Source organism: Lepisosteus oculatus, chromosome 26 (genome assembly GCF_040954835.1).
Source record: "Lepisosteus oculatus isolate fLepOcu1 chromosome 26, fLepOcu1.hap2, whole genome shotgun sequence".
NCBI lineage: Eukaryota > Metazoa > Chordata > Actinopteri > Semionotiformes > Lepisosteidae > Lepisosteus > Lepisosteus oculatus.
In genome coordinates this window covers 12,158,193-12,178,566 of record NC_090721.1, presented here as the reverse complement: position 1 = coordinate 12,178,566, position 20,374 = coordinate 12,158,193, and the positions used below count along the sequence as shown (strand labels likewise).

General features: G+C 41.2%; 5 non-coding genes across 5 annotated transcripts; 4 read left to right on the top strand and 1 right to left on the bottom strand.

Annotated features, from left to right (window-relative positions):
- Positions 1-717: 717 nt before the first annotated feature.
- On the top strand, positions 718-834 carry LOC138225182 (U5 spliceosomal RNA). Its single transcript, XR_011183766.1, has one exon. It is a non-coding gene; the product is annotated as a U5 spliceosomal RNA (small nuclear RNA).
- A 226-nt stretch (positions 835-1,060) lies between these two features.
- Positions 1,061-1,202, top strand: LOC138225173 (U4 spliceosomal RNA). The gene has a single exon (XR_011183758.1). It is a non-coding gene; the product is annotated as a U4 spliceosomal RNA (small nuclear RNA).
- Positions 1,203-2,372: 1,170 nt separating this feature from the next.
- Positions 2,373-2,514, top strand: LOC138225178 (U4 spliceosomal RNA). Its single transcript, XR_011183763.1, has one exon. It is a non-coding gene; the product is annotated as a U4 spliceosomal RNA (small nuclear RNA).
- A 3,119-nt stretch (positions 2,515-5,633) lies between these two features.
- trnah-aug (transfer RNA histidin (anticodon AUG)) lies at positions 5,634-5,706 on the bottom strand. The gene has a single exon. It is a non-coding gene; the product is annotated as a tRNA-His (tRNA).
- A 10,924-nt stretch (positions 5,707-16,630) lies between these two features.
- trnas-cga (transfer RNA serine (anticodon CGA)) lies at positions 16,631-16,712 on the top strand. Its single transcript has one exon. It is a non-coding gene; the product is annotated as a tRNA-Ser (tRNA).
- Positions 16,713-20,374: the final 3,662 nt, after the last annotated feature.

Sequence of the window (20,374 nt, the reverse complement as noted above, 5' to 3'; positions counted from 1 at the left end):
CAGCCGGATTGTAGAGGGCAGGTGCCTTAAGCCTCCATTTACATTGTCCGGTAGCAAGCGAACCTCGAATTTCCTTGCTCCTGTTTTTATACCGTCAACATCTCTAACCTCAGTTCCATGGTGGACGGTGCAGTACTGCTTAAGCCAGGTGTGAATGTCCTCCGTCTTTGCCAGTTCCGAGAACATAACAACATGCACCGTTTTCCTCTCTCTCTGTGTCAGAGGCTGCAAGTTGATCTTCTCAAGGGCAGGAACTTTCCCTCTTTTTGCCTCAAACACATCCACACATTGTTCAAACAGAGAATAGGTAGCAAAAACAACCTCAAATGCTTTCTGACCTGGGAGAGTGAAGATGAAATCCAAGTGCCGAGGTTCAAAGCCACGTTCCTTCTGTAACACTTTTCTGCTGAACTGCATACGATCCATGAAGAGGTCATCCAAAAGCTCAAAACGTACAGCATTCTTGCGGGATCCAAAGGTTGCCATCTCAAACTGCAAAACAAACACTGCTTCCACAAAACAAGAAAACAATCCAACTACTCTAACTACAGGCTGATCAAGGTATCTCCCCTGCCAGGTAAGCCGAGAGCCGCAGGCGATGAGCCCGGAGCTGAACGGGCCCCACTGGCTCGTTTGTAAGGCCAGGTGCATTGCCAACCACGACTGGCAGGGCAGAGGCCTTGAAGGCGGCCTGGGCTCCTGCAGCTGTCCAGCCACGCACTCTGGTTTCTCTTCATCTCGTACAAATCTTTTGCCTTTTACTAAAGATTTCCATGGAGAGGAACATGAATGAGTTCCATACAATGTTTGTGCTTCCCTGCCTTCGGGTGGGGCGCAGCTGGGCTGGTCAAAGAGAGAAAATAAAACCGCTCACAATCGCTCTTATTACGGCGACTGTGGCCGTCTGCTCTGCAAGTCCTCGGTCTCCGCCTGTCTGATTGGCGCTCTTTTCTTTGGGGGCGGGAATATGCTGTGAAATATGAAGCGTTACAGCAACGACATGCCATGAGACGATTGATAACGATTTCCATAGGATCCCCGCGGTTGCCTGGCAACCGTCAGCTTTGCGCAGTGGCAGTATCGTAGCCTGTGAGGTTTAGCCGAGGCGCGATTATTGCTAGTTGAAAACTTTTCCCAATACCCCGCTTCCGCCGGTTTGCAATACAATCGGCGAAAGCAATTTTTGACAGTCTCGTCAGAGACTGAGCAAGGTGTTTAAAGACAGATTTTGTCATGGTAACATCATGGTAGAAAGAAACAAGCTTGTTACGTCTCAACAGAAACGCTCTTTAGCTCTTTCAGCGTTATGCAGAGAACAGCGTCTGTCGAGATCACTTTTGAGTCAGCGCGAAACGCCGTGTGCTGTCAGTTTGATTTCATATTGCTCGTAGCGGCGCCCGGCTTTTGTCTGTCAAACGTTAGGTTGCGCTTCTTCATGCTGCATCGTCGGCATGAGTGGAGCTTTTTAAACGTCTGTACTTACTGCGCCCCATAAGAAATCGTTTGTCCCCGTTCAAAAGAGATTGTGCGATGTCCTGCAGCGTTCGCAAAGCAAACCTTTGACAGTTTGAAAAGAGGAATTTATTCTGCTTCCTGTGCGTGCAGTAATTACAAAGTTGAAGTCTTTACACGATCTGCTGCAGTTTTCAGTGGGCGGGCTTTGTCAGATGGCTTGGAAAAACGCACTGTGTTTCGGCTCGGGAAACATCATGAGCAGTGTCCTGCATGTTTTCTGTGTATAGCTGTCTTTTAACGCATACAGAATTCATTCGAAATCATTGTAAGATTCTCCCTCAGTTCCGTTGTGCAGTGCTTTACCTCTTTCAAAAGGCTTCACTTTCCTAGTCACATTCCAAGGCTCATCGAACCCGGGCTGTTTCCTCCAGCGGTATAGTATTGCAGTGAGACAGCACGATGCCTGGCAAGACTATGTCACACTAAACGCCACAGATTGTGTTTGTCCGTTCATGTCAGTCGTCCTGCAGCCACGGGAAGTGGGACACAAACATGCTGCAATGCTTTCAGGACGTTAGGATTTGTTTGTGCAACATCCGAGAAGAGTACTTGTGGCTTGAATGTGAGCTGTACGTGCCCGCCCCCTTTCCTCTGTAGTGCATGAGTTCCTCCCGGCATGCCCTTCGTCATTGTTCTGTCATCTTGTATTTAAAGGGTTGTATTTCTGCTGCTGAAAATAAGCAACGGTTTTCTCACAACGCCCTTTGTTCCCGACGGAGCCCTTGTCTGTCATGAAATTCTTCAAAACCTCAAGCTAGAAGAAGAAGACGACAAATATGAAGCGTTACAGCAACGACATGCCATGAGACGATTGATAACGATTTCCACAGGATCCCAGCGGTTGCCTGGCAACCGTCAGATTTGCGCATTGGCAGTATCGTAGCCTGTGAGGTTTAGCCGAGGCGCGATTATTGCTAGTTGAAAACTTTTCCCAATACCCCGCTTCCGCCGGTTTGCAATACAATTGGTGAAAGCAATTTTTGACAGTCTCGTCAGAGCGTGACATAGTCTTGCAGACATCGTGCTGTCTAACTGCAATACTATACCGCTGGAGGAAACAGCCCGGGTTCAATGAGCCTTGGAATGTGACTAGGAAAGTGAAGCGTTTTGAAAGAGGTAATGTCGACGCTTTTTTAACAGAGCACCAAAAAAGCGTCTTTTTTGAAGGCCTGGGTACTGAGCATTGGTGGTTCAGTGGTAGAATTCTCACTTCCCATGTGGGAGGCTCTGGTTCGATTCCCAGCCAAAGCAGTGGCTTTTGCAGCGAGCGGCTCCATCACTTGCATCCTCTTGCAACTCGCAACTGAAAACCCACTGAAGCAAAGCATTTGTTAGCCAGGTCAGTACCCGGATGAGGGTGAGCTACAGGGAAAAACAAAGTTTCCAGCTGGAAGCGGTGTTAATGGTGCCGGTGGGGGGGCGCTCACCCTGAGGTCTTTGCGGGTCCCAATGCCCCAGTATAGTGACGGAGATGCTGTGTTGTAAGAGGGCGCTGTCTTTTGGGAAGTGTCCGGCCGCAGGGGATCTTCGGACCTCGCTTTGCATAGCGGCTTCCCAGAGTGCGTCGTTTCCGGCACAGTGTGGCCGGGTGTTTTCCGAGTTATCGCACGGATTGGGCACGCCCGCAAGCCAAGAGCCACAGGCGATGAGCCCGGAGCTGAACGGGCCCCACGGTGGAAAGAACGCATGGGTTCTAATCCCATCCTCGTTGCTCTCCATGTCTGACACGTGTGCCCGTTCGACGTTGGCCTTCCTGCCGTTTGCTCCGGTACTAGAGCCGTACATTTTCTAGCGGTGGCTGAACATGGTATAGTAGGTTAACGTCGGTATCGAGCAGTAACAGTAACAGTATTTACGTGCCGCTGCTGCCAAGTGGCTCTGGGTTGAGACTGCGTTTTCACTTACTTGCAACGCAAAAGGAGAAAGCGATTTTTGACAGTCTCTCGAGAGACTGCGCTAGGTGTTTAGGGATAGACTTTGTCAGTTCCCCCTGGGATGATGGCCTCTCAAATAGTTTGTGATTCCTATAGACGTTTATACAGTAGAAGCCTGCTTCGTGGCTTAAATCCAAGCTATGGAAACGAGTTAGAGGTCTGATGCAGAACTGCAAATTCAATGAACGGGAACACTACAGTACATTGCACTGTATGTGTGAGGAAAGCTGCCCCCTTCTGTCCCTTGTCGACCGAACAGAGGACTGTAAAAGATACCGCCAAGAAACTTTAGGATGCCGGTTGGAATCCAGCTCCAAAGAAGCCCCTTTGGGTGTTATGTCATCAAAAAGTAAGAACAGCGAATCTCTCTTTGATCAAAAGCGCAACAGAACTGTTTTCCGTGGAGCAGGTTTCAGACCTGTAGACCTGTTTTATTTGTAGGGCAGGGCGCATTCCCAAATGCGAATCTCCTGTTTTAGAAATGCTTTGGGCGGCGTGAAGTGAAAATAAGAAATGGGCTCCAGATGCACATGGAAGCAATCAAGTGTTTGATCCGAGCTGTTTCAAAGACTGCTCAAGAGCTTTCCTTTCACAGAGGCGCAACGATTAATGATGGGGGTGCACCCTTCAATGCGCCTTACGACGCTAGGGAGTGATTGAGAGGATTCGTAGCGTGTGCTCATTTCCCTCTATTCCCCGTGTTGCGGTGGTAGAATGACGTAAATTACTGCTTCGACACGTAATGGCATTATAATCAATTGCAGGAGCTGAGGGCTTTTGTTTTGTTTCGTTTTCCATGGCGTTCGTAAGCGCGCAAATCAAAGGCAATTCCTGCGTCTAACAGGAATTCATGTCTGCACGAATGCTTTTGAAAGTGCAGTGTGGTGCAGCTTGTAAAATCCTTGTCCACATTTGTGGTTTGTTGATGTTTTTTCTGTCTGCCAAAGTTGCATTTTGACATCCGGACTGGGGGACTTTATCATTTGAACGTGAAGCCAGCCTTAAACCCTCTGAGGCGTGTCTGTCTGCCGGCACGAATCTTGTGAAAGGTATTTTTTTTTTAACGGAGAGCGACTTTAAAAAGGTTTCCGCAGCCACCTCGCACTCCGTGTTAGATTATAGGAGGAATGCGGCGGTAATGAGCTCGCTTTTGTCGTGGCCGAGTGGTTAAGGCGATGGACTCGAAATGGGTTGGGGACTCTCTGCGCCGGTTCGGAATTTGCCGACTCCACCGTCTGCCGCACGTCGCCTTGTGCCTGAGCGGCAAAGTCAAAGTGCCGCTTCTCCTTTCCCGGTACAATAAAAACGCTAAATCGCTTGGCCCCGCTGCCATGGAAAGCAATTCTTCAGATAACCACACTTTTTGCGTTCGCACCTCTGGTGCTCTACTTATGCCTTTGAAAACCTACGAATAAAGCTGTAAGAACCGACACGATGTGTAGGTGCTCTTAAAGCACGCAGTAAAGAACTGTTAACAGCAAGGGTTTCAGTGGGTTAACTGAGGAGAAGGCGTGATCGCTAATTGTTGACTTTTTATTTGGTGTTAGAAACACTCTTACTGTGCATGACGTGCAACAAATGTAGCCACAGAAATTGCATCACGCTTTCATGTATGCTATTGCAGACACCAACGTTGCCTAGATAGAAAACCGAAATAGCCGTGGGTTTGCTTGCTGGTCTGAAGGATCTCTCTTCGAATCTCTATCATTTGTCAATGGAAGTAAAAGGCGCTGCAATCTCATACGTTCAGAATCAAACCCGCAGCTGTTGTTCGACTTTATTTCTTGACTAATTACAACTGAGTGTCGCATGAGCAGTTACATAAACATGTCTGGTATATTTGAACACAAGTGCCGTTCTTCAATTAAAACTAACAGTACATTGTCAGGGACATTCAGTTCTATACAAACAAGAGACAGACAAGAGAATATTTCTACCGTTCATGTGGACTACGTGTTGACTTACTGATCGGAATAATTGAAAAGTTCGGGCTCATAGCCGATGCAGTGCGTGCTAATTAGAACAGCAACGCTGAGCTCTCAGCACCGTACTGAGCCCAGGTGTTTTTCTAAAGCTGTCAGGTGCAGTTCATTTACATGAAGGAAATCTCTTACTGGGTACGATTACAATGCAGTAAATAGCACAGACTACTTAGGGAGTAGCCCGATGCGTTTAAAAACAACCCGAGCCAGGCAGGAGTCGAACTTGCAATCTCCTGATCCATAGTCAGACGCGTTATCCATTGCGCCACTGGCCCCGGTGTGAGACTGCAGGACTGTAACCCAGTGAGATCAGCACTGCAACTAGTAAAATATTACCCCCGGTCCATTCTTTACCAAAAGTGAGAAACACCTGTTTTCTACATTTTGTCTGTTTTAAAACCATATCTCTTTAAACCAAACCAAGAGTTTGTCTTTTGCACTGATATTCTGATTCATTTCGATTTCAAAGAAAAAAAAACATTATCTTCCAAAGCCTCATAAAATTGTCCCTTCTTCCAGACTCTACTTCTCTCTTGTAGTAGTACAGCAGACCTTTCCAGGTGAGCAGATCACAGAGTCTGAAATGAGCTTCCTCCATCAAGCAAAGTACCTGAACATGACTCTGTCTTCATAAAAGCGCCCCTGTTATAAAGAAATTAAATCCAAAATCAAGAGGGCAGTTGCCTACTGAAGTTCAAGAAGTCATCAATTTTAACCTAGCAACACATTAAAGGCTGCATCTATACAAGTACGATTCTAGAAATGCTCACCAGATTACGTTTTAAGAAGGAACTGCGTCTCAGGTTCCGTCGAGATCTTAACTCGGATGGCAGGATTCAGAGTCTGGAGTGTGGACTGATGGCGCACGGAGGGTCCACATACTGTGGATCCCTCAGTGATCTTCCCCGTGTTCAAACAGCCAGCATGTGACTCCCCTGTCCCTGTGACTTCATTGCTCTGCTCTCGCCTCTGTGCAGCCGAGCCGGACTCATGGTAAAGTGGAAAAAAATATGCCCTCAACGTGAGATTGACTCTGGAGCGAGGATAGACGTTACCTTTTTATCGTTGAACAGGATATATGTGATGTGGCGACTACAGATGCAGCCATTCAAAATGCGCGGTAAAAACCCGCGGTACGGTAACCTACCCACAAGCCACCGCGGGGCACCGGAGGGTACCGCAGGGCAAGTGATTGGCTGGCCAAAATGACCGACAGGGGCACTCGTGGTGCATTGGTTGGTAGTGCAAAGATTTAATCATTTAATGTCTTTACTGTGCACATTTTAATCCGCTTAGTTTTGAATATTTATATGGATTTTACCACTAAAGGGAAATTTTAGTAGCTGAGCATAAAAAGAAGAGGAGCATAACGCATCTGAAGGTCATAAACGATATTAATTTAGGAACATAAACATTACTGTATGTATGTAAACTGTACTGTGTATGGCTGGTCTTGGTAGTTTAAAGAAAAAATACACACCAGTCTTCCATTTCTCCCTAAACATTTTAAGCATGAAAGTTTTATGAAACGGTACCCAAATATGCGATTGCTGTATAGAATGAATTTTAATTTAAAAAAATTATTTAACACGAACATTAAGCTGTTTACATCTTCCGCCTGAGAACAGTCACCCGTTGCTACCCAACGCAGAATGGTGATTGGCTGACACCATCTGACACCCCTCTGATTGGAGTAAAAAGACGTGCTGGTTTGCTATACCAGGAAGAGGATTTCTTTCTATTCAAAACGTGTATTTTAAAAGTTTAAGAAGTAAAAACCTTACAGCGTACACAGATTTCTAAACTGATCAGGATCGTTATCTTTGTCTTATGCATAATAATGTTCACCGCTCTGTCCAGCAAATTAATAATAAACTTTATTTTATATAGCTTTTTAAACGAATAAGTAATTAGATTGCTCATAAACCTAATCACTTGCTTTTTCTTTTTATTTAGGCTCAGATTTCAACTATAGATCGTATTATTAATAACCATAATAACAACCAACCAACAAAAACAACCATATAAACATAATACCAACCAAAAACATAGATAACAACCACAATACAAAATCAAATAATCAAACCATTTTACACTCGCAAAGTCCTCCAATTATCATAATCCCGCCCCTTATGCAAAACCAAACCTTCCTTCCATCCCAGTTTATCCTGTTTATCATAAACAAAATCAACCTCAATTTTCAACATAAAGCATTACACAAAATCAATACCTCAACACTCCATACTCAACAACGATAATTCACAAACAGCCAGAACATGTAACTACACATTCCCAAACATACCTACTTTCCATAGCCCAGCCCCTTATGCAAAACCAACATCCCTCCCCTGTTCTCTCTCTCCCCTGGCGGTTGTAATTGTTTTTATTTTCAAATAAATTTTAGCAAAGTCATGTATTTTAAAAATCTTAAGATTTTTATATTTATGTCTTTATTTAGTGGTTTCATTAGTGACAAAGGCTAAACTTTCTTGGAAAAATGTCTTTTATGTAAACCATGCTTGCTATTAATTCATTCAGGGCTAAAATATGTTCATTGTCTTCTAATGAAAGAAGGGTTCCTTTCGCCGTAGTCGGGAGCCTAGCCTTTAACTAGTAAGTACTGTATTTACTGGGTTTTTTTTGGGGGGGGTGTCTTTCGCTGGAAATCTCGCCTCCTACTTTGAAAATACCCGTGAAACCGGTTCAATTCGTCACAGCCAGCACTCCTGCAGAGAGTTGGGTTGTACAGTACTTGCAGTGTATACAGTACACGCGTTATGCTCTTCGTTAATGTCTGTGAAGTTTTATTTAATCTCTGAGCCATACTGATTCTTCTGGAAGCCAGTTTCCGCCAGGGAGTAAAAAAAAAACACACTATGGTATTCTCTCCAATGCAGTGCAGTTAAAAACATACCTCTGATGCTGCTCCTAAATGAATATCGTTTATGACCATCAGAAGCTTTATGCTCCTTTTCTTTTTTCCAGTGGATTGAACAGGGAGAGGCATTTCATGATGTATTTTTCACTGATGAAACAACAGTGGCTCTGGAACAGTTTTCAACCAAGTCGTTTTATAAAAAGGGGAGATATGTACACGTTACTGAAGCTAAAAGTTTAGCCTTTGTCACTGATGTAAACACTAAATAAAGACATATAGAAATCCCTACGTTACAGACTGTATATGGCTGGTATTGGTAGTTTAAAGAAAAAATACACACCAGTATTCCACTTTCTCCCTAAACATTTTTAGGATCAGAGTCTTACATGTGGTTATTTCGAAAACGTTTGTACGTGCTCCTTCTTACCATGTTACTGTTTACCGTTACTGACCATATTAAGTTTAAGTGCCTGTGGGCACTTTTCCTGTCCGTGGGGGGTGGACCGTCTTTCATTAGGTTAGTCTGTTCTACTCTGAGAATGTAGAGGGGGTGGGAAGTGCCCGCGGTCATTTAATTAGTATTAAAATCTTAGTTATCTTTCTAGTTCACAGGTTTGCATGCATAATTTAATTTTGAAAGCCACTGAGACATCAGGTACTACTGTTGTATTTATGAAAAAGAAACAAAACAAAAAACATACTAACAACTGTGCCATCCTACTCCTTAGTTAATACATTTTATTATTCATAAACAGTTAACATTGTTAGCAAAATATTTTGAATTATATTTAACCCTATTTTTTCTTTAGTTTTGTATTTAACTTATTATATGATAGTCAGACTTAATGTATATTAATGTATATTTGAACAATGAAAATATATTTTTACAAGATTTCACATTAAGCACTTAAAATTAATATGGTTAATAATAGTAAACTGTAACATGCTGTAACAAGATCGGTTAACTGCGAAGAAAATCCTTTCAGAGAAAATGTTTCAGGTGTGAAGAACAAACCTGTTCCCACACACCCTGCCCCCACTACCATTAGAATATACACAAACATTTTAGCGTTTCATTCTGAGCAGAAGACCCTCACACCTGAAGAGTGCTGGCTGTGACGAATTAAACCGGTTATACAGGTTTCAATCACAGATTGGGACTCAGTAAAGTAACACACAGCGCCACTGGATTTGATAATACTGTACCTAACCAAAATCCGCAATATGGAAACAGAACCTAATTGTTGATAGATGATGTACTCGTAACATTTTTTCAAGACGAACTACAACATTTAAAAAATGACTTGTATGTACTTGATATCTCTAATCAATCCACGGGTTCCAGCACAAAACGAAACTAAAACGCATACCGTTTAGCGCTTCTTATTAGTTGCTCAAAAGTAATTTGACCGTATGAAATGCATAATATAAACCTAGAAACATATACGTGAGCAGTACTTAAGCACTGTAGTATCGGTGTTAAGACATACCTCTCAAATACTGTAAATCAAGTTAAAAATATCTCAAGACCGATTCTGGTCGTAATGAAACCATGTTTTCTTTTTCATCTTGAAATAACTCATTTCTAAATACCTTTTTCACTGTTAACATCTTGTAGCAACTTTGCGACAAAATATACACTCTGACAGTTCATCCTGCTACCAACATTAAATAAAACAAATCTTAAGATTTCTATATTTATGTCTTTATTTAGTGGTTTCATTCGAAGCTTACAATGTTTAGGGAGAAATGGAATACTGGTGTGTATTTTTTTCTTTAAAGTACCGAGACCAGCCATATACTGTGTGTTTATGTTAAGATTTCCCTTCAGTGGTAAAATTAGATATGAATATTCAATACTTAAACGGGCACAGTTAAGACATTAAATATACATATACATATTGTATGCAGTACAGTTTGCATACGGTAATATGTTTATGTTACGCGATTAAAAAATAAATAAATAAAACTGGAAGGTCCAGCACCACCATTATGTTTATATGGTTGTTTTTGTTGGTTGGTTGTTATTATGGTTATTAATAATACGATCTAAAGTTGAAATCTGAGCCTAAATAAAAAGAAAAAGCAAGTGATTAGGTTTATGAGCAATCTAATTACTTATTCGTTTAAAACGCTATATAAAATAAAGTTTATTATTAATTTGCTGGACAGAGCGGTGAACATTATTATGCATAAGACAAAGATAACGATCCTGATCAGTTTAGAAATCTGTGTACGCTGTAAGGTTTTTACTTCTTAAACTTTTAAAATACACGTTTTGAATAGAAAGAAATCCTCTTCCTGGTATAGCACACCAGCACGTCTTTTTTCTCCAATCAGAGGGGTGTCAGATGGTGTCAGCCAATCACCATTCTGCGTTGGGTAGCAACGGGTGACTGTTCTCAGGCGGAAGATGTAAACAGCTTAATGTTCGTGTTAAAAATTTTTTTTTAATACAATTAAACGGGCACAGTTAAGACATTAAATATACATATACATACTGTATACAGTACAGTTTGCATACGGGAATATGTTTATGTTACGCGATTAAAAAATAAATAAATAAAAATGAAAAGTCCAGCACCAGCTGGATTTGAACACACAACCTGCCGGTTGGTAGTCACGCACCTAGACCAGTAGGCTACAAGACAGCTCGCATGATCAGGTAGGCGAAACAGCCCTACATAGCTCTGCCGCAGTACACGGATATAATCATACCGTTATTAAATTCTTTAGATACGCGATTCCATATTATATTACCTTTTAATCAAATTCTAAAAGTATGCTTGTTGACGTATCCGGTATCACGTTAGTTAAAGACTTCGAAGCTTACAATGTTTAGGGAGAAATGGAATACCGGTGTGTATTTTTCCTTGTGATATTTTAAGCTCTAGTTGAATGATAGGTGTCGCATTTTAAATCATTCTCGTAGCTAGAAATTATGAAACGCCCTGTTAAAAGCAAGGAAGTTTTTATGCCCCGTTGAAGTAAAACAAAATGCCTGACAAAGTATGGCTTGGACAGATTCCAAGTGCTTGTACAAATGTGCTAAAGAAATTATACTTTGAGTATACAGCTTGTCCAAAGTCATCCATTATTAATACTATTAGTAATATCTTCAGTAAAGGCTTTGATGCATAAATATTTCTGTTAAAGGTAGGTTGTGTACTTTTGTCCAACTGAGCAATCTTGCTTTCATAAAATATACCAACATTTGAATGACTGATGATTAACATGCTGTAATACACAGTTCAAAATTAAAGGCTCGAATGCTGTACATGAGAGGTTAAGCTCCCCCAGGCGGTTTTACAAGCCGACGCCGGATAGTTAGTCACGTGACACACGTGATACCGCGTGATACCCCGGTGGGCGTGTCGCGGTATGCCGTGAAATACCTCACCCACTTTGAATGGCTGCATCTGTAGGTTCAATTTTGTATCCTCTTTAAAAGATTAAGGACTGGGGTGAGCGTGATTTACCACCCTTTCAGCTAAGAATCCGACGTGCGGACCTTTTAAGCTGCATAGACTCGGTCGTTTAACTCTTCTCCATTAGAAGGGTTAAGTTTAAAGAAAAAAACATTGCTGACTTCTTTTTTTTTTTGCCAGCCTCGAGTGCTGATTAGCAAGTTTTGTATTTCATGTTTTGCAAGTTGCATCCATTATAAGAAAAACAAGTCGTTCAAGACAGGAAATGAATGCTTGCATTTAATTTAGTCTAGCTGTAGGCGGTTGTCCATTATGACCAGTTCTGTTCGAGAAGAAAGAACAAAAAAGGCACCGCTGGGATTCGGAGCCAGGGTCTCCTGTTTACTAGACAGGCACTTTAAGCAACTAAGCCACGGTGCCCCAGGAGAGCTGTCCTTTGACAGCCACTTGGACACACCACTCAGACACATCTGCATTCGGTGTGTGCTCCGCCTGCTCGCTGAGCAAGTTGCCACCTTTACATATAATAGCAACATCAACACCAAGAGAAAGGGTGACAAATGGCTTTTATCTGGAACTTTTCATGTCCAAGGAGCTCAATGTGCTTTCTGTGTACAACAGGGCCACTGAACTCCATACTGGCCACTGAACCAGAGCAGTGGCTTGCTGGCTTGACATCTCCCAAGGAAAATGTTGAAATTGCATGTGGAACAGGAAAATGACTCTCAGGTGCCCATTGCTCATTTTCAGACACATTTATGCAATACTTTCACCATGCGTTGAGCAATAGGGATTAAAGATAGCAGAGGTAAGGTTTAAAAGTGATTCTGAGGTGCAACACATCAGCGATACAGCTAGGCATCTGAAATGCGGGGTTTGAGAGCCCTTCAGGGAACACCGTACCCTAAAGGTACCAGAAGTCCACTAGTATAAGCATTAAGTCACTGTCACCCCTGTTACAATGTGATTGCTACATATCTTCATTTCTTTGGTTTTTAAGGAGTAAGAGTGCAGGGGGTCTAAATCTGCGATCCAGTGTGTTGAAGTATTTCACAACACTACCTGTAGCCCGTCTGAAAATAAATCCTCATTCTGATTATTGCCCTGGGCATGTACCAATAAATTACTGAGCATATATATATCTCACTGTGTTGAAGCTAGAGACCTGTATGTAATAATATGATGCTAAAATGTTATTTTCACATATATTAATGTAATAAATGATTGCTTATGCTTTATAAACAAATCTAATTAAAATAAAAGCTTAAGTTTTGTATTTATCTTGTACCATAGAACATGATTTGCTTTGTATTTCAAGCCCACAAAGTGTCCAAATGATGCACTACATGATATAAGGAAGATTATCACATGCATATCGGTATTATCTTTCTTATGAAAATGCATTCCTTTCATTACCTTCTACTTTTTAAAATGAACTCAAATTGTGTATAATGTAATAATTTAAGTAGAATAGATTCTAATAATATAATGATCCAGTGTGTTGCACTTCTTTACTGATTCACTGCTCTATGCCGTCTGGAAATAAATCCTCAGACTGCTTACTGCCCTGGGCATGTACCAATAAATTACAGGAGCACATCTATATATCACTGCGTTGAAGCAGGAGACACACAATCACTGCAAACACATCCTAAATACAGTGTTCCATCACCTTTGACCTCATCCAGAACATATCATTTCTTGAAAGGGATTGCTGTCCGAATGCACATCTGAATCCCAAACAGAATCTCTAGTAATATACGATCGTTTGTGAAACATGCAAATGACTGTCTCAGGGGCCCATTCCTCATTGTCAGACACATGTATGCAATGCTTTCACCGTGCATTGAGCAATAGGGATTAAAGACGCCACAGGTAAGGTTAAATGTCATGTTCTATGATCATTTCTTTCAGCATTAGGGACTAAATATACTAAACGTATGATGCTAAAATGTTATTTTCACATATATTAATGTAATAAATGATTGCTTATGCTTTATAAACAAATCTAATTAAAATAAAAGCTTAAGTTTTGTATTTATCTTGTACCATAGAACATGATTTGCTTTGTATTTCAAGCCCACAAAGTGTCCAAATGACGCACTACATGATATAAGGAAGATTATCACATGCATTTCGGTATTATCTTTCTTATGAAAATGCATTCCTTTCATTACCTTTTACTTTTTAAAATGAACTCAAATTGAGTATAATGTAATAATTTAAGTAGAATAGATTCTAATAATATAATGATCCAGTGTTTTGCACTACTTCACTGCTTCACCGCTCTATGCCGTCTGGAAATAAATCCTCAGACTGCTCACTGCCCTGGGCTTGTACCAATAAATTACAGGAGCACATCTATATATCACTGCGTTGAAGCAGGAGACACACAATCACTGCAAACACATCCTAAATACAGTGTTCCAGCACCTTTGACCTCATCCAGAGCGTATCATTTCTTGAAAGGGATTGCTGTCCGAATGCACATCTGAATCCCAAACAGAATCTCTAGTAAAATACTATCATTTGTGAAACAGGCAAATGACTGTCTCAGGGGCCCATTCCTCATTGTCAGACACATGTATGCAATGCTTTCACCATGCATTGAGCAATAGGGATTAAAAACACCGCAGGTAAGGTTAGATGTCATGTTCTATGATCATTTCTTTCAGCATTAGGGACTAAATATACTAAACGTATGATGCTAAAATGTTATTTTCACATATATTAATGTAATAAATGATTGCTTATGCTTTATAAACAAATCTAATTAAAATAAAAGCTTAAGTTTTGTATTTATCTTGTACCATAGAACATGATTTGCTTTGTATTTCAAGCCTACAAAGTGTCCAAATGTTCTATGATCATTTCTTTCAGCATTAGGGACTAAATATACCAAACGTATGATGCTAAAATCCTGAAAAAAGGATGTGCTCCATCTCGTCAGTAGATTGGATTCCAAAACTGATTTGGGTCAATATACATTACCTTTGAAATTAAAGTACAGTCTACTGTAGGGAACCATCAACTTAGAAAGCATTGGCCTTCCCTGGGGGTCAGGTAGGTGCAAAAGATAAACCTTTATCCTATCTTTATCTTAAGATAAGTGGCCAAGCAGTATTTTTCCAAGTTTCACCAAGCTCATCATGTTGCCATAGTAGACAAAGTTCTATAAAATGTTAAATAACTTTAAAAAAAGCATCTTGGTCTTACAGTACTGTACAAGGTGAATTAAACTGTCCCTGGTAATAAAAAGTAATTAGAAGCATCTCAGAAACTTTATCTCTAGAAACATTAGCTGTTTTATATCATGTAATTTAGTGTGATGTTGTCAGAATTCAAGGACATTATCACACACAGAAATTGGTTCAGTTAAATCTAAAAAACACAGCTAAACATGGGTTTAAATGTAACAGAAGTCTTACCTCTTGTCAAAAGATTTAATTCAAGAAGCGATGTAATAAATGATTGCTTATGCTTTATAAAGAAATCTAATTAAAATAAAAGCTTAAGTTTTGTATTTATCTTGTACCATAGAACATGATTTTCTTTGTATTTCAAGCCCACAAAGTGTCCAAATGACGCACTACATGATATAAGGAAGATTATCACATGCATATCGGTATTATCTTTCTTATGAAAATGCATTCCTTTCATTACCTTTTACTTTTTAAAATGAACTCAAATTGTGTATAATGTAATAATTTAAGTAGAATAGATTCAGGTAGGAAATATAGAGTCATGATGTTTATGGCTGACATCATTTCACATGGGTGAATTTTAAGCTAAGAAATAAAAACATTTACAATGAAGATACCATTGCTTAATTTTAAATGCCTTTAAAAAATAAACCCACACACCTGAAGAAGGCTCCACGGCCGAAACGTTGTGTTCTCTTTCTTCTTTTTTTCAGCATGGAATAAACCTATTACTTGTTCCTTTAAAAAATAAATACCTCCTGAGAATAATTTGCCACTCCCAGATCCTTGGTAAGGTACTGTTTGAATCCAATCAGGAGAGGAGCATCCAGGGAGTGCTTTCTATAGAGTCCAGCTTGGGCCACTCTCTTCCGGCCTGCTGATACTTTTTAACTACTCAGGGCCTGTAAGGATATAAAACACCGGTTTAAACATTTTATACCTATAAGACAAATTAGAATTTTAGTAAAAAATAGATACATCTGAAAAATAAAAAGTCTTACTGCTGATAGAGTTCTTCAGAGCTCACATCTTCCCCTTCCTTATCCGCTTCTGTTTCAGTTTCTAGAGCAGCCTCTGGCATCTCTTCCTCCTGGACAGCGGCCTCTTGCTCAGGGCCGCTGGAATGCAGGTAGATTCTTTTCAACATGCTTTTACATAATATGTTGTAACAATGATTTCAAAAAGAAACTACAGAAGCCTTACGGATTAAAAATATCTCACCTTGTGCTCATTTCCCTCTATTCCCCGTGTTGCAGTGGTGGGATGACGTAAATTACTGCTTCGACACGTAACGGCATTATAATCAAGTGCAAGAGCTGAGGGCTTTAGTTTTGTGTCGTTTTCCATGGCGTTCGTAAGCGCGCAAATCAAAGGCAATTCCTGCGTCTAACACGAATGTAAATGCTTTTGAAAGTGCAGTGTGGTGCAGCTTGTAAAATCCTTGTCCACATTTGTGGTTTGTTGATGTTTTTTTCTGTCTGCCAAAGTTGCATTTTGACATCTGGACGGGGAGACTTTATCATTTGAACGTGAAGTCAACCTTAAACCCTCTGAGGCGTGTCTGTCTGCCGGCACGTATTTTGTGAAAGGTATTTTTTTTTTTAACGGAGAGCGACTTTGAAAAAGTTTCCGCAGCCACCTCGCACTCCGTGTTAGATTATAGGAGGAATGCGGCAGCGGCAAACTCGCTGTAGTCGTGGCCGAGTGGTTAAGGCGATGGACTCGAAATCCATTGGGGACTCCCCGCGCAGGTTCGAATCCTGCCGACTACGGCGTCTGCCGCACGTCGCTTTGTGCCTGTGTTGAAAAGGCGTAGTGCCGCTTCTCCTTTCCTCGTGCTAAAAAAACGCTAAATCGATTCTTCAGGTAACCACACACTTTGTGTTCGCACCTCTGGTGCTCTACTTATGCCTTTGAAAACCTAATGAATAAAGCTGAAAGAACCGACACAATATGTAGGTGCTCGTAAAGCACGCAGTAAAGAACTGTTAACAGCAAGGTTTCAGTGGGTTAACTGAGGAGAAGGCGTGATCGCTAATTGTTGACTTTGTATTTGGTGTTAGAAACACTCTTACTGTGCATGACGTGCAACAAATGTAGCCACAGAAATTGCATCACCCTTTCATGTATGCTATTGCAGACACCAACGTTGCCTAGATAGAAAACCGAAATAACCGTGGGTTTGCTTGCTGGTCTGAAGGATCTCTCTTCGAATATCTATCATTTGTCAATGGAAGTAAAAGGCGCTGCAATCTCATACGTTCAGAATCAAACTCGCAGCTGTTGTTCGACTTTATTTCTTGACTAATTACAACTGAGTGTTGCATGAGCAGTTACGTAAACTTGTCTGGTATATTTGAACACAGATGCCGTTCTTCAATTAAAACTAACAGTACATTGTCAGGGACATTCAGTTCTATAAAAACAAGAGACAGACAAGAGAATATTTCTACCTTTCATGTGGACTACGTGTTGACTTACTGATCGGAATAATTGAAAAGTTCGGGTCATAGCCGATGCAGTGCGTGCTAATTAGAACAACAGCAACGCTGAGCTCTCAGCACCGTACTGAGCCCAGGTGTTTTTCTAAAGCTGTCAGGTGCAGTTCATTTACAGTACGCCCCGTGTCTCAACGGTAGGACGGAGTCAACTACTGCCTCGACACGCAACAGCATTATAATAAACCGCATGACTTGAGGGCTGTTCTCTTTGAATGTTCCAAGGCATTCGTAAGAGCGTAGGTCAAGGGCCATTCGTGCATCTCCTGTAACTCGAGTAAAAATGCTATTCAAAGTGCAGTGACTGAAATCGTCGTCCACATGTCTCCGTTGTTGATTTCTTTCTGTCTAAGAAAGTTCTATTTTCATGTCCGAACGGGGAGACTTTATCATTCCAACTTGAAGCCACCCTTAAGTACTCTGAGGTGTGTGTCTGCTTACACGTATGGCGTAAAAGGTTTCTTAAACGGAGAGCGAACTTGAAAAAAGTTGCCGCCGCCGCCGCCGCCTCGCACTCCCTGTTCGATTGTAGCAAGAAGCCAACTGCTGGTGTATTTACTGTAATCGTGGCCAAGTGGTTAAGGCAACAAACTTGAAGTCTGTTTGGTCTCCCTGCGCAGGTTCAAATCCTGCCGACTATGGTGTCCTTTGCATTTGCTCTCGTGCGTGCATGAAAAAGGACCAGCGCTGTTTTGTTTTCGCTGGGACCTTTAACACTCTAAATCGCCTGGACCACTGCCTTGGAAATCGATTCTTCAGCACCCACGAGTGACGCTTTGCAGCTGGACGCCGATAACGATGCTTTTCTGCAACGAGCTTTCCAGCTGAATTTTCTCGGCAGCTCCATACTGAACCTGTTCTCCATTGCAACATAGCGGAGGCTCGTCACGTCTATAGCAAGGCTGTGTAGGACCGCATACGCCACAGTGACTTGTACACAGACCACATGAAAGGCAAGCAAAATACACTTTTAAAATTCCAAAGACTCACAAGGTCAGAGGAACAGCGATGACCTGAACAGATCTGTTACAGAAGTCTAGGTTGACCTTTTTAGAGCTGTAATTGCATTTTTGTTTAATAGAAGATCAAATCTACTCGCATGTACCAGCACCTTACAGTTTATTGATGTTAATTCTATTTAAGTAATAAGATTGCTAACGATGTTTGACTTTAGCCGGTGTTTTTTAGAACAAATTGCTTACTCTTCTGTAAGGAATACGCAGAACGTGCCTTTGTCAGTCATTGCTCACCATACCTGTAACTTTCTTATCTAACTCACTTCCTCAAATGGTGAAGGTCCACAAACATAAATGAAAAATACCCTTGTTGTAGATGAGGTGCACAAAAAAGCAGCCCCTGATAGTGTATAACACATTTATACTATTGCAGAGACACATGTAACATATATATATACTGTATATATATATGAAACAGAAATAGAAACAGAAACAGGAATCGCTTACTCACCTGGAGAATCTCTGTAGGAATATCTAGCATTTATCAATGGAAATAAAAGCTGCTTTAATGCAGTGCATGTTCAAACTCAAACCCTCAGCTGCTGTTCTTGTTTGTTTTGGGACAAATTGCAACTGAGCATGGCATGAGCCGTTACGTACCCTTATCTGTTAGGGAATTTCAAGGGAGGAGTTAGGTCAGAATGGGTAGGCTGCAAAACAACAAGTAAAGATTTATTCCAAGATGAAACGTTGTGGCGATTTTCTTATCTTTTCAGCATGGACTAAACGTGTACGTGTTCCTTATATGCTATATATGTATATATTGGCACCAATGTCGTTCTTAAAAACTAACATGAAATTGTCAGGGACATTCAGCCATATACAAAGACGAGACAGACAAAGTAATAATTCTGTATTAACGTGGCCTACATATTGACGCAATGATCGAACTAACTGACATGTTCTGATTCAGATCCCCTGCAGTTCATGCCAATTAGAACAATAGCAATGCTGAGTCCTCCCCACCCTACTGAGCACAAATTCAGCTGCTCTCCAGTTCTGTTCTGCATGTTTTTTCATTGCAATTGAGCTCGGAGCTGGAGATGATCTCCATACAGTTCTGTGTTAACTAGCCCGCACTTGCGTGCTAATTTATGGGTTGTGGCAAATGCTTTTCTATAGTTCATATACATGACAGCAACCTGTTACCGAGGAACCTGAGAGGTTTAAAAGCCTCACGAGCCAGGCAGGACTCAGACCTACAATCTTCTGATCCAAAGTCAGGCGCGTTATCCATTACACCACTGGCCCATAGAACATGCGCTTGGACTCCACCACAGAGAGCTCTACACTGCTACTAGTAGTACACTTCCCCATCTAAATTTTCACAGCAAGAAACTTGTGTTTCCTACTATTTTTATCAGGTTTAAAATATCATCTCCTTAAAACAGAAAAAGTGTTGTGTCGTGCTGAAATTCCGATTGATTTTGAATTCAAAGAAAAAAGGTTTTCTTCCAAAACACCATGAAATTGTCACATCTTGCAGACAATAGGTGTATTCCATGTTGAAAAGAGAAGAAAGAAAACCATGGAGCCTTTTACAGGTGTGAGGCTTCTTCAGGTGTGAGAAGACCTCACAGCTGAAACGCTGTGTTTCCGTTCTTCTCTTTTCAGCATGCAATAAACCTATTACTTGTTCCTTTGCAGCCGAGGCATGCTGACGTAGCTACCCAGCTGAACATCTTGCAGACTCTACAGTACTTCTCTCCTGTAGAAGTAAAGCAGGGCTTGCTGGGTGAGCTTTTGCTCCGGTAAATTAGGTCACGTGTCATGTTAAATCACTTCTTCTAAACACAACATTTGCTGGTGCTAGCTTTCCCCATGAAAAGAGACATTTACCTTACAGTACATGACATATCGTTTTTATTCTACCAATAAGTATAGAAATTAAACAAAAGAAAAAATGGTGTCGCCAAAGAA